Source organism: Myodes glareolus, chromosome 19 (genome assembly GCF_982192425.1).
Source record: "Myodes glareolus chromosome 19, mMyoGla1.1, whole genome shotgun sequence".
In the NCBI taxonomy this organism is placed as follows: Eukaryota; Metazoa; Chordata; class Mammalia; order Rodentia; family Cricetidae; genus Myodes; species Myodes glareolus.
The window spans coordinates 65,706,055-65,718,828 of record NC_142044.1 but is presented as its reverse complement, the minus strand read 5'-3'; positions in this window follow the sequence as shown (position 1 = coordinate 65,718,828).

Below are 12,774 nucleotides of genomic sequence, written 5' to 3'. Positions count from 1 at the left end.
GGGAGGCAGAGGCAGGTGGATCTCTGTGAGTTCGAGGCCAGCCTGGTCTACAGATCTAGTTCCGGGATGGGCTCTAAAGCTATAGCGAAACCCTGTCTCGAAAAACAAAACAAACAAACAAACAAAAAAAAAACAAAAAAAAAATTCAGAAAGATGTTCAAAAACTAGGGCTGGGAAGCTAAAACTCGGGCACCTTCTGGGAAGAGGGAGATGGGGAAGAGAAAATCCACCATAGGTGGGCATGGGGAATATTGTCTGAAAATCAGTGAGGAATTCTAGACAGTCAGGGAAAACATACTTAAGCTTTGCTAGGTACCTGAAAAATAGATAAGGAACTGGAAATGTTAACTTTTTTAATTAAAAAAATTGCTATTAAAGAATTATTGCTTGTTTTGTGTTTTGAGACAGGGTCTCTCTATGTAGCTCTGACTCTCCTGAAACACCCTATGTAGACAAAGCTACCCTTGAGTTCACAGAGATCTGCTTGCTCCCGTCTCCCAAGTGCTGGGATTAAAGGTGTGCACTATTGCACCTAGCTTTAAAGATGTAATGTGCTCCCTGTCTCAAAAAAATAAAATAAAAACAAGGGGCTGGAGAGATGGCTCAGTGGTTAAGAGCATTGCCTACTCTTCCGAAGGTCCTGAGTTCAATTCCCAGCAACCACATGGTGACTCACAACCATCTGTAATGAGGTCTGGTGCCCTCTTCTGGCCGCAGACATACACACAGACAGTGTATTATATTGTATACATAGTAAATAAATATTTAAAAAAATAAAAACAAAAAAAGGAAAAAAATTTAATGTGTTTGAGTGTTTGCCTACATGTGTGTAAGTATACCAGATTTATCTGTGGTGCCCAGGGAGGCCCAAAAGGGATGGTAGATTTCCTGGGACTGGTATACAGCTATTGTGTATGTTCTCATGTGGATATTGGAAGCTAAGCAGGTCTTCTGCAAGAGTACCAAATAGCTGGGTTTTTTTTGTTTTTTTGTTTGTTTGTTTGTTTTTGTTTTTTGTTTTTGTTTTTTTTTGTTTTGTTTTGTTTTTCGAGACTGGGTTTCTCTGTAGCTTTGGCTCCTGTCCTGGAACTCGCTCTGTAGACCAGGCTGGCCTCAAACTCACATAGATCCGCCTGCCTCTGCCTCCCAAGTGCTGGGATTAAAGGTGTGTGCCACCACTGCCCAGCTCGTAGCAGGTACTCTTTACCTCTTAGCCATCTCTCCTGCCCTGCCCTTTATCTTTATTTCCGAGAGGATAGACCCACAAGTGCCACAGTACATGTGTGGAGAGCAGAGAACAAGTTTTGTCAGTTGATACTCTCCTACGATGGTGGTCCTTGGCTTGATCATCAAGTGTGGAGGCAAGAGCCCTTACCCACGGAGCCAACTTGCCAGTATGTATTATGCTGTTGCAGTTAGAACCCAGAGAAACCCAGGCAGGTTTAGCAGCACTTCCTCCAGGAAGCTCTGTAAGCACCTGCATGGGGCGGGGCTTCTGGGAAGTACAGGTGCATTATTCATTAAGGGGATAATTATTACTCGTCCATCTTCCTAGTGCATCTTTGGGTGAATCAGCTTTCCATGAGCTGTCTCCCTGCTGGATTAGCCCTTACAGTTCTACTTAACATTCTAATCTTTGAAGCAGACAGAATGTCACGTCTCCACCCATAGCCAAAGGTCAAACTCAGATTCCATTCTTTTGACCAGGAGGAAATCTCTTTCCCATGGCCCTACACCTTTCTAGCCTACACCCAGGCAGTTGTGCTGTTTCCCTTTCTAATGTTACTGGGAAAACAGGAAATGGGATCCAGAACTAATCACAAGGGAAGTATCTGTTCTCAAAAGCCCCCATCTTAAACTACTTTCCAATCACTGTTTAGTGATCTAACATCTTTGCCCCAAAAGTTGGGACCCTTAACTTAGAAGAACTTTAGAAGCTGGACATTGAATTGATTTAGTTGCTAATGGCTGAAAATGGGACACAAAAGGGTCCTGGTTGACTTCCAGACCTTGGAGGGTACTGGGGGGTGGAGTTAAATAGCCGCAGGGCTGCCTGTGTCAGTGTGACTGTAAAAAGGGAGAAAGGAAGACCGAAGCCCCAAAGATCTGTAGCATCTCTAATTTAACATTTCATCCCCACCATGAAAACCCAGAGACAGCACCTAAGGAATACCAGGCAACTGTGTAAAAGGAGAATAGGCCGGGTGGTGGTGGCGCACATCTTTAATCCCAGCATTCGGGAGGCAGAGGCAGGCAGATCTCTGTGAGTTCCAGGCCAGCCTGCTCTTCCGAGTGAGTTCCAGGACAGGCCCCAAAGCTACAGAGAAACCGTGTTCTGAACAGCTCTGTCATTTCTGGCTTCTGGTAAAGGACAAGAACTGAGTCCCTGTCTCAAAATTGCCTGCCCAGTTCTCCTCTTCTATTCTCATCAGTTTGAGGACACATTGGTCTGTGTAGCACATTCCAGGATACTTATGGAGACTCCCTCTCAAACACAAACAATGAAAGGGGAATGGCAGTGCTGACTGTAATTGGCACTTGGTAGCCTGAAGGAGGGTCAGGTCACCCTTAGCCACGAATGAGTGAGACAAGCCTGAGCCACGTGACACTCAAATGTGCAAAAAGAGGAACTAAACCAGGCAGTGGTGGTGCACACCTTTAATCCCAGCAGTTGGCAGGCAGAGTCAGGCGGATCTCGAGTTCAAGGCTCTACAGAAGGAGTTCAGGACAGCCAGGGGTACACTGAGAAACACTTGAAATAATAATAATAATAATAATAATAATAATAATAATAATATAATGAGAAAAGGGAAGTAGGCTGGTATAATGATCTGTCCTGTCACTTTAAGAGACAAGCCCTGCCCACTCCCTCCCCATCCGCTGAGGCAGGCACATCTTCCTTCCTGCTTACAGAGTTCCTTCCTTTTGTTTTTCCCCCCAGCCTCCTCCATTCTCTGCACTTTCCCCTCTGTAACTCCATTTTCAGGGGATTCCACTCTCTCTGGCCTCTGTAGGCACCTTGTGCACATACATATGTGCAGGCAAAACACCCCTGCATAAAAGTAAAATATTTATTTATTTGTTTGTTTTTTGAGACAAGGTCTCCCTGTGTAACAGCCCTGGCTGTTCTGGAACTCAATGTGTAGACCAGGCTGGCCTCGAACTTACAGAGATCTGACTGCCTCTGCTTCAGGAGTACTAGGATTAAAGGTGTGCGCAAACCCCTTTTTTGTTGTTTTGTTTTGTTTTAAGACAAGGTTTCTCTGCAGCTTTGGAGCCTGTCCTGGAACTCACTCTGTAGGCCAGGCTGGAGGTCTCAAACTCACAGAGATCTACCTTTGTGATCTCCCAAATGCTGACATTAAAGGTGTGCATCACCACCATCCGGCCCCAGCAAAATCTTTATCTTTAAGAATAAATAAAAATGTTTTGGATAAATAGCAGTAAAAAAAGAATAAATAAAAATGTTGGGCAGTGGTGGGATTTGCTGAAGGAGACAGAGGCAGGAAGATCATGAATTTGAGGTCAGCCTGGGCTACACAGTTATACGGGCGGTGGTGCAGGTGGCTCTCTATGAGTTTAAGGTCAGCCTGGGCTACAGAGCGAGTTCCAGGATAAGCTCCGTAACTACAGAGAAACCCTGTCTCAAAAAAAAAAAAAAAAAAAAAAAAAAATTGAACCAGTGCATACCTGAAATCCCAGCACTCAGGAGGCAGAAGTAGGAGGATTTCTGTGAGTTTGAGGCCAGTCTGGTCTACAGAGCAAGTTCCAGAACAGACAGGGCTACACTAAGTAGAGAAACCTTATGGGGGAAGGGCAGGAGATGAGGAGGGAAGGGGCAGGGGGATGGGGGCATGTCGACATGGGATACAAAACAAAACAAAGCAAAAGCAGGGTAACTGACCTAAATATAAATATAGCCCACAGTAATAAGTTGGTACATGTTTTAAGTTCATTTCCTTCTTTGTTTTGATGTGTCTGAGACAGGGTCTTCTGGATGCCAGGCTGACCTTGAACTCAATATTAAGAGAAGGATAACCTCTAAGGCTTGGTATTCCTGCCTCTACCTCCCTAGTGCCTTTAGGGTTACAAGCCACCTTATGTCACGTGCACACCTGGCTTCTTTTTAGAGAGGGAGACTTGATCTTGCTTAGTAACCTAGAATGGCTTACACACCTTAATCCTCCTGCCTGAGCTACCTTCCAGCCCCCACCCTCAGGCTGGAATTGTATGCATGCCCCACACCTGGCAGAAACTGGTTAGAATTTGTGGATGGAATAATAATTATGAAAATGCCACTGGTTTCTCGCTCCTACGGCTCCCAGGAGCTCCGGCCGCTTCTCTTGTGCTAGAATTTAACCCCTTAGCAGAGGCTCTCTTCTGCCACACCCATTTTAGGCTTTGTGCCAAAGGCATGCCTCTTCTTGCCGTCTGCCACAAGGTTTGATGATTGAGGAGAGATCAGAAGAGGAGAGCCACTGGTGTAGTGTCTTTTAAAGCAGTCTCTAGGCCAGAGGAGAATGAGGAGGAGAGCCTTCCCTCACAATCGAGATTGCACCCTTCACACTCTGGCCAACCTGGAGAAGGAAAAAACTCAGAAAAGAAAGAGTCCTCTGGGGGACTCCACCAGCCCGAGTGTGGCAGCAAGGCTCTGACAGGCCTTGCCCTTCTCCCTCATCCCCTCTGCCTTGCAGAAAACTATTAGACTGCATCCCTAAAGCTAGCTAGCCACCAAGGTCTCCTCTCTTATTTGACCACTTCCTCCTCCTGATTAATACATCAATTAATTTCGTTTTATTTTTTTAAAATATTTATTTTATTTATTATGTATACAGTATTCTGTCTGTGTGTATGCCTGAAGACCAGAAGAGGGTACCAGATGGTTGTGAGCCACCATGTGGTTGCTGGGAATTGAACTCAGGACCTTTGGAAGAGCAGGCAATGCTCTTAACCGACTCTCCAGCCCCCTAGTTTTGTTTTTTGAGACAGTTTCCCTGTAACTTTGAAGCCTGTCCTGAAACTCGCTCTATAGACTATGCTGGCCTTGAACTCACAGAGATCCACCTGCCTCTGCCTCCCTAGTGCTGGGATTAAAGGTGTGCACCACCACTGCCCAGCCAGCATCCAATTAAAATTATGTTTCAACAAATTTCACATCCTAACAAGGGGTTTCCCCTTGTACCCACTATTTGCCTATCTGCCAAGTCTGTCTCCCCTCTATCAAGAGACAGCCCTTTGTCCCTCAGGGAGAAATATCCCTGCCCCTCATCTCCCTTGTTCCCTTCTCCTTCCCTCTTGTCCACTACCTTTGGTCTCTCTCTCTCTCTCTCTCCAGGAAGTTTTGGAGCTTGTCCTGGAACTCACTCTGTAGACCAGGCTGGCCTCAAACTCACAGAGATCCGCTTGCCTCTGCCTCCTGAGTGCTGGGATTCAAGATGTGCGTCACCACCGCCCAGTTCTCGTTTTGTCTCTTATTCCCTGCACTATGTCCTTCTGGCACAATTAAATCTTTGTGCTGAGAACTTGGTCTTGGGTGTCCTGAGAAGATATTTTTCTTCAGCCTCATATTGTCCAAGACAGCTTAAAGCTTGACAAGGCGGGTCTTAAATTCCTGGGGTTTTTTTGTTTATTTTTGTTTTTGTTTTTTGAGACAGGGTTTCTCTGTAGCTTTGGAGCCTGTCCTGGAACTAGTTCTGTAGACCAGGCTGGCCTCAAACTCACAGAGATCCACCTGCTTCTGCCTCCCGAGTGCTGGGATTAAAGGCGTGCACCAGCACCGCCTGACTGAACTCCTGGTTTTAAGTGCTTGGCCAAAGACCTTGCCTTCCACCAGGCTACTGTGTGCAAGTCCACCTTAGACTAAAACTATTCTCTTTACTTGTTTTTTATTCTTCTTGGTTTTATTCACTTTATGTTTCTGAATTAGGCTCTAACTCTTTGGCCCCAGCTGGTCTGTAACATACATGTAAATAAATGCACAAATAAATAAATGCCATATAAAAAATGCAATAAGAAAAAAATTTAAATGAGCATCGGTGTTTTGCCTGCATGTATGTATGTTGATGTCAGGGTGTGCTGGGTCCCCTGGAATTGGAGTTCCAGACCATTGTGAACTGCCATGTGGATGCTGGGAGTTGGAACTGGGGTCGGTGCTCTGGAAGACTGGTTGTTGCTCTTACCCACTAAGCCGTCTGTCTCTTCAGCACCCGAAAGGCTCTTAAGGCAGCATGGTGCTACCCACATTTAATCCCAGCACTACAGAGGGAGAGGCAAGGGGATCTGGGTCTGCCTGGTACAAAGGGTGAGGTGAAGTATTGGATGTTACTGGTGAGTGTCTGGAGGGAGGAAGAGAGAGGAGTTGGGTGGTGGTAGTGGGTCAAGTCTTTAATCCCCGCACTTGGGAAGCAGAGGCATGTGAATCTCTGTGAGTTTGAGGCCAGCCTGGTCTACAGAGAGAGGAGTTGAAGGAGGATCTGATCCATATAAATTATATACATTTATGAAATTGTCAAAGAAATTAAAGGTAAACCGGATAGTGATGGCACACACCTTTAATCAAGCACTTGGGAGGCAAAGACAGGAGGATCTCAGTGAGTTCAAGGCCAGCCTGGTCTACAAAGTGAGCTCAAGGAAAGCAGGACTGTTACACAGAGAAACCCTGTCTCAAAAAAAAAAAGCCAAAACAAAACAAAACAAATCAAATAAATAAAAGGTATTCTAACAAAAAAGCTTCCACTCCACTCGTTTATATTTGTATGAATCCAGTCCAGTGTTGCTTGTTTTAATTTAATTTTTTTCTTTCTTTTCTTTCTTTTTTTTAAATTGTTGTTTTTTTAATTATTTATTTTTATTTATGTACGTTGGTGTTTTGCCTGCAGATATGTCTGTGTAAGGGTATTCAATTCCCTGGAACTGGAGCTACAGACAGTTATGAGCTGCCATGTGGGTGCTGGGACATGAAACCGGATCCTCTGGAAGAACAGCCAGTGCTCTTAAGTGCTGAGCCATCTCTCCAGCCCCCTTAAATTGTTGTTTTAGTAATGGTTTGTAGTGGTGACTTTTTCTGTTACTGTGAAACACCATGACCAAGGACAACTTGAGAAAAAGTTGATTTTGGCTTATGGGTTCAGAGGGGTAGGAGAAGTCTGTTGTAGCACCCAGGCTGAGAGCTCACATCCTTTCAAAAGCAGAGATGGGGGCTAGAGAGATGGCTCAGTGGTTAAGAGCTCCGGCTGACAGGGCAGTGGTCCCAGCATTGGGAAGTCAGCGGCTGGAGGATCTCTTTGAGTTTGAGGCCCGATTGGTCTACAGAGGGTGTTTCAAAACAGTCAAGAGTATTACACAGAGAAACCCTGTTTCAAAAAACAAAAAGATAAAATCTATGCAATTAATAAGAAAAAGGAAGGGCTGGAAAGATGGCTCAGAAGAGCACAGGTCCTAAATTCAGTTCCCAGCAAGCACATGGTGGTTCATTTGTAATGAGATCTGGCGCCCTCTTCTGGCCTGCAGGCTCTCATGCAGACAGAGCATTGTATACATAATAAATAAACCTAAAAAAAAAAAGACAGAGAGAAAGTAAAATAGAAATAATGTGAAGCAGCTCTGGAAGAGGTAGCTACTGCCTCAGCTCCCCCACCCCCACAATTTCTCTCTCTCTCTCTCTCTCTTTTCCTTTTTCCCGTTCCCACCTTCCCCTTAACCCACTAAATAAATACCCACTTTCTCTGCATAGAGCGTCTCGTCTCTGTCTCTCACTCACTGTGTGGCTCTCTGCCTGAGACCCGATGGCCCTCGGGGATTTGCAGTATTTTATTTTTACTATAACAGGTGGCATACACCTTTAATCCCAGCACTCAGGAGGCAGAGGCAGGTGGATCTCAGTGATTTCGAGGCCAGCCTGGTCTACAGAGAGAGTTCCAGGACAGAGAGCTACACAGAGAAACCTTGTTTTTAAAAACAAAACAAAAAAAATTCATTTGTATAGTTGAAATCTATCATTTTGAAATGTAGTTCCCGCAGAGATCAGAATTAGTTTCCTGACACCACAGAGCTGTCAGGAACACTTTCATTTTTTCCTGTTTGTCCTATTTGTCTAGTGACCAGAGGACTTTATTGAGGGGCATGAAGGTAGGAGGAACTGAAGAGGTAAGATCTGACTTCCTTGGCAGGGCAGGTTTCCCTGGCCTCCTCTTTGCTGAAAATAGAAACTAATTTTGTTTATTTGTTTTTGAGACAGGGTCAGATTATCTTGCTTCAGCTGTCCCAGCACTCACTGGATAGACCAGGCTGGCCTGGAACTCACAGAGATCTGCTGCCTCTGTCCCCACACCATTGTGGGATCCACAGTGTGTGCACTGCCCAGCTATAGTACTTTGTTTTTGAGACAAGGACTGGTCTCAAACTTACTATAACCTTAAAGTCCCAGTCTCCCAAGTTGATTAATGTTTTCTTATGGTAACACATTTTATAAAAGCAGAGTTGAGGCCTAATAAAGACAGTTTAATGTGACCTTTAAACTTGATAGTTAAGAGAGAGAGAGACACTCCAAAGGGAAGACACCAAGGGTATGAGTGTTGTCTATGAGAAACATATTTTTTCTTGTTTGTCTTACTGATTTCTATGTTTTTCAGATAAGTTCCCACCATGTATCTCTGAGTGGCTTGGTACTTACTATGTAGGCCAGGCTGGCGTTGAATTCTCAGAGATCCACCTGCTTTTGTCTCTTGAATGCTAGAATTAAAGGCATATACCACCACACTCCACTTAATTAGATTTTAAAAAAAAAACAAAAAACAAAAACAAGGTCTCTTGGTGCCTCAAACTGTACCCAGGATGGCTTTGAACTCCTGATTCTCCTGACTAAGAGCAGGTGATTACAAGCAAGTGCCATCCACTAGGTTGGAGCCCAGGGCTCCCTGCAGTGTTATAGGGTCATCATCTTACAACTCTGGAAAGAAACTCTGATGTGGGGGAAGAATCCAGACCAGCTGGCCTTCAGTCAGCCTCGTCCTCGTCCCTGTCGAAAGTGAAGCCGGGAGTGTTTCTCTTTGTTCTCCGAGTTATCCGCGTTACTCCTCCCATCCTGCCCCATTCTCCCCACAGGATCTCTCTGCTATGTAGTCCTGGCTGTTCTGGAACCGACTTTGTAACTTTGTAGACAAAGCTGCCCTCAAGTTCACTGGGATCTGTTTGCGTCTGCCTGAGAGCTGAAAGCTTGGCCTCGGCTCCAGTACAACCAACTCCTTCCCTCCGTACTCGGGTAAATTTTCAGGACTGAGCTAGGTGATTGCATGTATGTGGTCGTCCCAGGAAGTGAATCAGTGCCTTGTGCATGCTAGGCAAGTACTGCTCTTCCCCTGAGCTGCAGCCTGCTGATGGCCATGGAGGAAATGCCCTCATCATATGGACAGAGTCTAAGAGACTAAGTGTGTTATCTGACTCCCAAGGTAGTGTGTCTGCCAGAGTCATCACCAAGCATAACTGTTTACCAGGCTGCCTTCCGCCAGTTTACACACTTTTCCTCCCGTACTTCTAGGATACCCCCTGGCACACAATAACGGCCCCAAGTAACGTCTTTGAAAGAAAGAAAACCAGGTGGGGTAGGAAATAGGTGGAAACTTTGTATTCTGACCTCGGGAACAAGACACCTTTGGACCTTTGTCAAGTACCTCTCTCAGCCAAGACTGTGAGAAGGGCTGGAACACTACCGAAGACTTTCCCCACCCTAGCCCTTGCCTCAGTACTCAGAACTCTGCTCTTGCCAGCTACGGAAAAGGGGCAATATGCTAGAGGTGGATGGGAGGGTTCCCTGGAGCCACAGGTGCGGCTTCTGAGCAGCTCACTGCTGCCACCTGCTGGTGCGGAACACCATTGCTGATACTTTTCCTTGCTAGGAAGATCTCTCTGCACACCGCTCTGTGCTCCTGGACTTCCTTTTCATGAAGCCCCTTATTATTCTCGCTCACAGAATAAATACTTTGTCATTCCTGATGCTCCAACACACTGAGTTTATGTGGACCAAGTAAAGCTTTTGTGTGTTTGTTTGTTTTAACATTTATTTGTGTATTTTGTGTGTGTGTATACATGCATTTGCTACCATGTCTGATGACCTGAGTTAGATCCCAGAAGGAAGGAGAGAGCAGATGTGGAACCCTGAGTTCCCCATGTGCATCTTGGTATAAATACATACACTAAATAAATGAATAAAACATAAATCTTTTTATTTCTAAAAAGAATCATCAAGTAATTTCTTTAAAAATTTCTGTGGGGACTGGAGAGATAGTTCAGCAGCTAAGAACACTGTTCTTCCAAAGGTCCTGAGTTCAACTCCCAGCAACCACATGGTGGCTCACAGTCATCTGTAATGGGATCTGGTGCCCTCTTCTGGTGTGCAGGCATACACACAGACAGAATATTGTATACATAATAAATAAGTAAATCTTTAAAGAATAGTTTCTGTGGTTTAATTACCCCTGCCTTGCTATTCTTCAAGTTTAGCACTGGTGGGCACCACTAGGAACTACACTTTGAAGGGCAGGTCGAACAATACAGACTGCCTCCCCCCAGGAACAAAGAATATTCCTAATATGAGCCTATAATCCCTAGTTCATCAATGAGTTTCTGTATTATATGAATTGGTCTTGCCTAAGATTCTGCAGTTCAATAACCAAAAATAATAACCAATCCACCACCCACATTTACTTTTTTGAAGAGTCTCACCCTGTGGTCTAGCTTGGCCTTGAACTCCTGGCGCTTCCCCCTCTGAGTCCCTCTCAAGAGCCACCAAGCCCTACTGCTTGTTTTTTTGTTTTAGTTTGGGTTTTATTTTATTGTTGTTGTTGGTTTTGTTTGTTATTTTGACATAGGGTCTCACAATGTAGCCCTCACTGGCCTGGAGCTCACTTCCACTCAAACTCATAGAGACCTACCTACACTTTGCCTCCGGGGTGTTGGGATTAGAGGCAAGTGTCCCCAAGCCTGGCTTCTTGTTTTTGAGTTTGAGATAGGATCTCACTATCTCAGACTGGCCTCCACTGAAATCCTCTTGACTCAGCCTCTGAGTACTGGAATGATAGGTATGTGCCATAGTACACTGAAGGTTTTCTCTTTTTTTTTTTTTTTGCATTTTACCTGAAGGGAGGAGCCCCTATCGACCTTGTCATAATTTTGCTCAGTCAGTCAGACTTATCTTTAGACATCCATAGTTTCTTTCATTTTTTCTCTTATTTTATATTTATTTGGTTTTATTTATTATTTTTTGGGGGGCAGGGTTTCTCTGTGTAGCTTTGGAGCCTGTCCTGGCTCTGAAGACCAGGCTGGCCTTGAACTTGCAGAGATCCCTCTGCTTCCATCTCCCAGGTCTCCCAGGTGCTGGGATTAAAGGTGTGTGCCACCACACTCAACTTTGACTTTTTTTTTAGACATTCTCTTACACAGCTCAGTCCTGCCTTGGATGACTTTGAATTCCTCATCCTGCAGCCTCCATCTCCTGAATGCTGAGATTATAGGCCTGTGACACCAGACTGTTGCCATAACATTTTTTTTTTGTAAATCAGAATGTATCCCCAGCTGTAAGAAAATGATGTCAACTCTAAGTTCTCAAAGCTATAGTCTCTACCATTTGTTCTTTTCTGTTTTTCTTAAGGGTTTATGAAGAATAGCCACCTTGAAATTAATTAAATGTCTTTGTAATATCTAATGTATTGGTGTTTTTTCTTTCTCAATGTATTAAAGAACTGAGCATAAACCAAAACAAAACAGTGTAATGTGTTTTGGGTGCCTCGATTAGTTTCCATTTTTCTTGTGAACACCTCATTCCAACAATGACATAGAGTAGACTTGTGGAACAGTTTCATGTGCTTCCACTAAACCAATGAGATGTTCCAAGAAGCAGAAGACTATGTGTTGTGGAATATTATTTTAACTAAGTAAAGATGTGTTACATTTGTTTATGCTGTGCAATATTACTTTAACTGTGGAACAGTGTGTTACTTTTGTTTATGTTGCATTTGTTTAATGATGTCAGGATGTGTGTTTAATTATGGAAAGATATGTTGTATCTGTTCCACCTTGCTTGCCTAAGGAACCTGATTGGTCTAATAAAGAAGTGAATGGTCAATAGCTAGGCAGGAGAGGGATAGGCAGGGCTGCTAGGCAGAGAGAACAAACAGGAGAAGTCTAGGCCTGATGAGGGGCGGAAGAAGAGAAGAGAGAACAAGGGAGATACCCAGGACAAGAGGCCAGGCAGCCGCTAGCCGGCAGACACTACAAGTAGGGAAAGAAAGAACGCGGTATTATGCCCAGATCACAGGGACAAAAGCCATAAGCAGAGGTAAAGTGCCTTTATTCAGGCTCAAGCTTGGACTCTTTCTCTGTCCATCGCAGCACAGAGTGCCCAGCCCAGCCGAGATAGGAGGTGAAAGGATTTTCAGAGCTCAAGACCCTGATTGGCTGACATTTGTCCAGGGTGTCTTGGTGACAGGACAGGAAGTGCACACTGGACTCAAGGACATCTGGTGATCTTATCTAATCTTATCTAAAGGTTGGGTGTTTGGAACGTCAGGTAACTCCCCCTAGATGCTAACCCTCCCTGGGTGTGTCAGTTTATACCTGTTCCTGAAACCCGGTGCTGCCTGCCAGGAAAACTGAAACTCAGGCCAACTTTTAAGCTGTTTTTTGTTTGGTTGGTTTTTGGGTTTGTTTGTTTGTTTTGTTTTGTTTTGTGTTTTTAGTTTTTCGAGACAGGGTTTCTCTGTAGCTTTGGAGCCTGTCCTG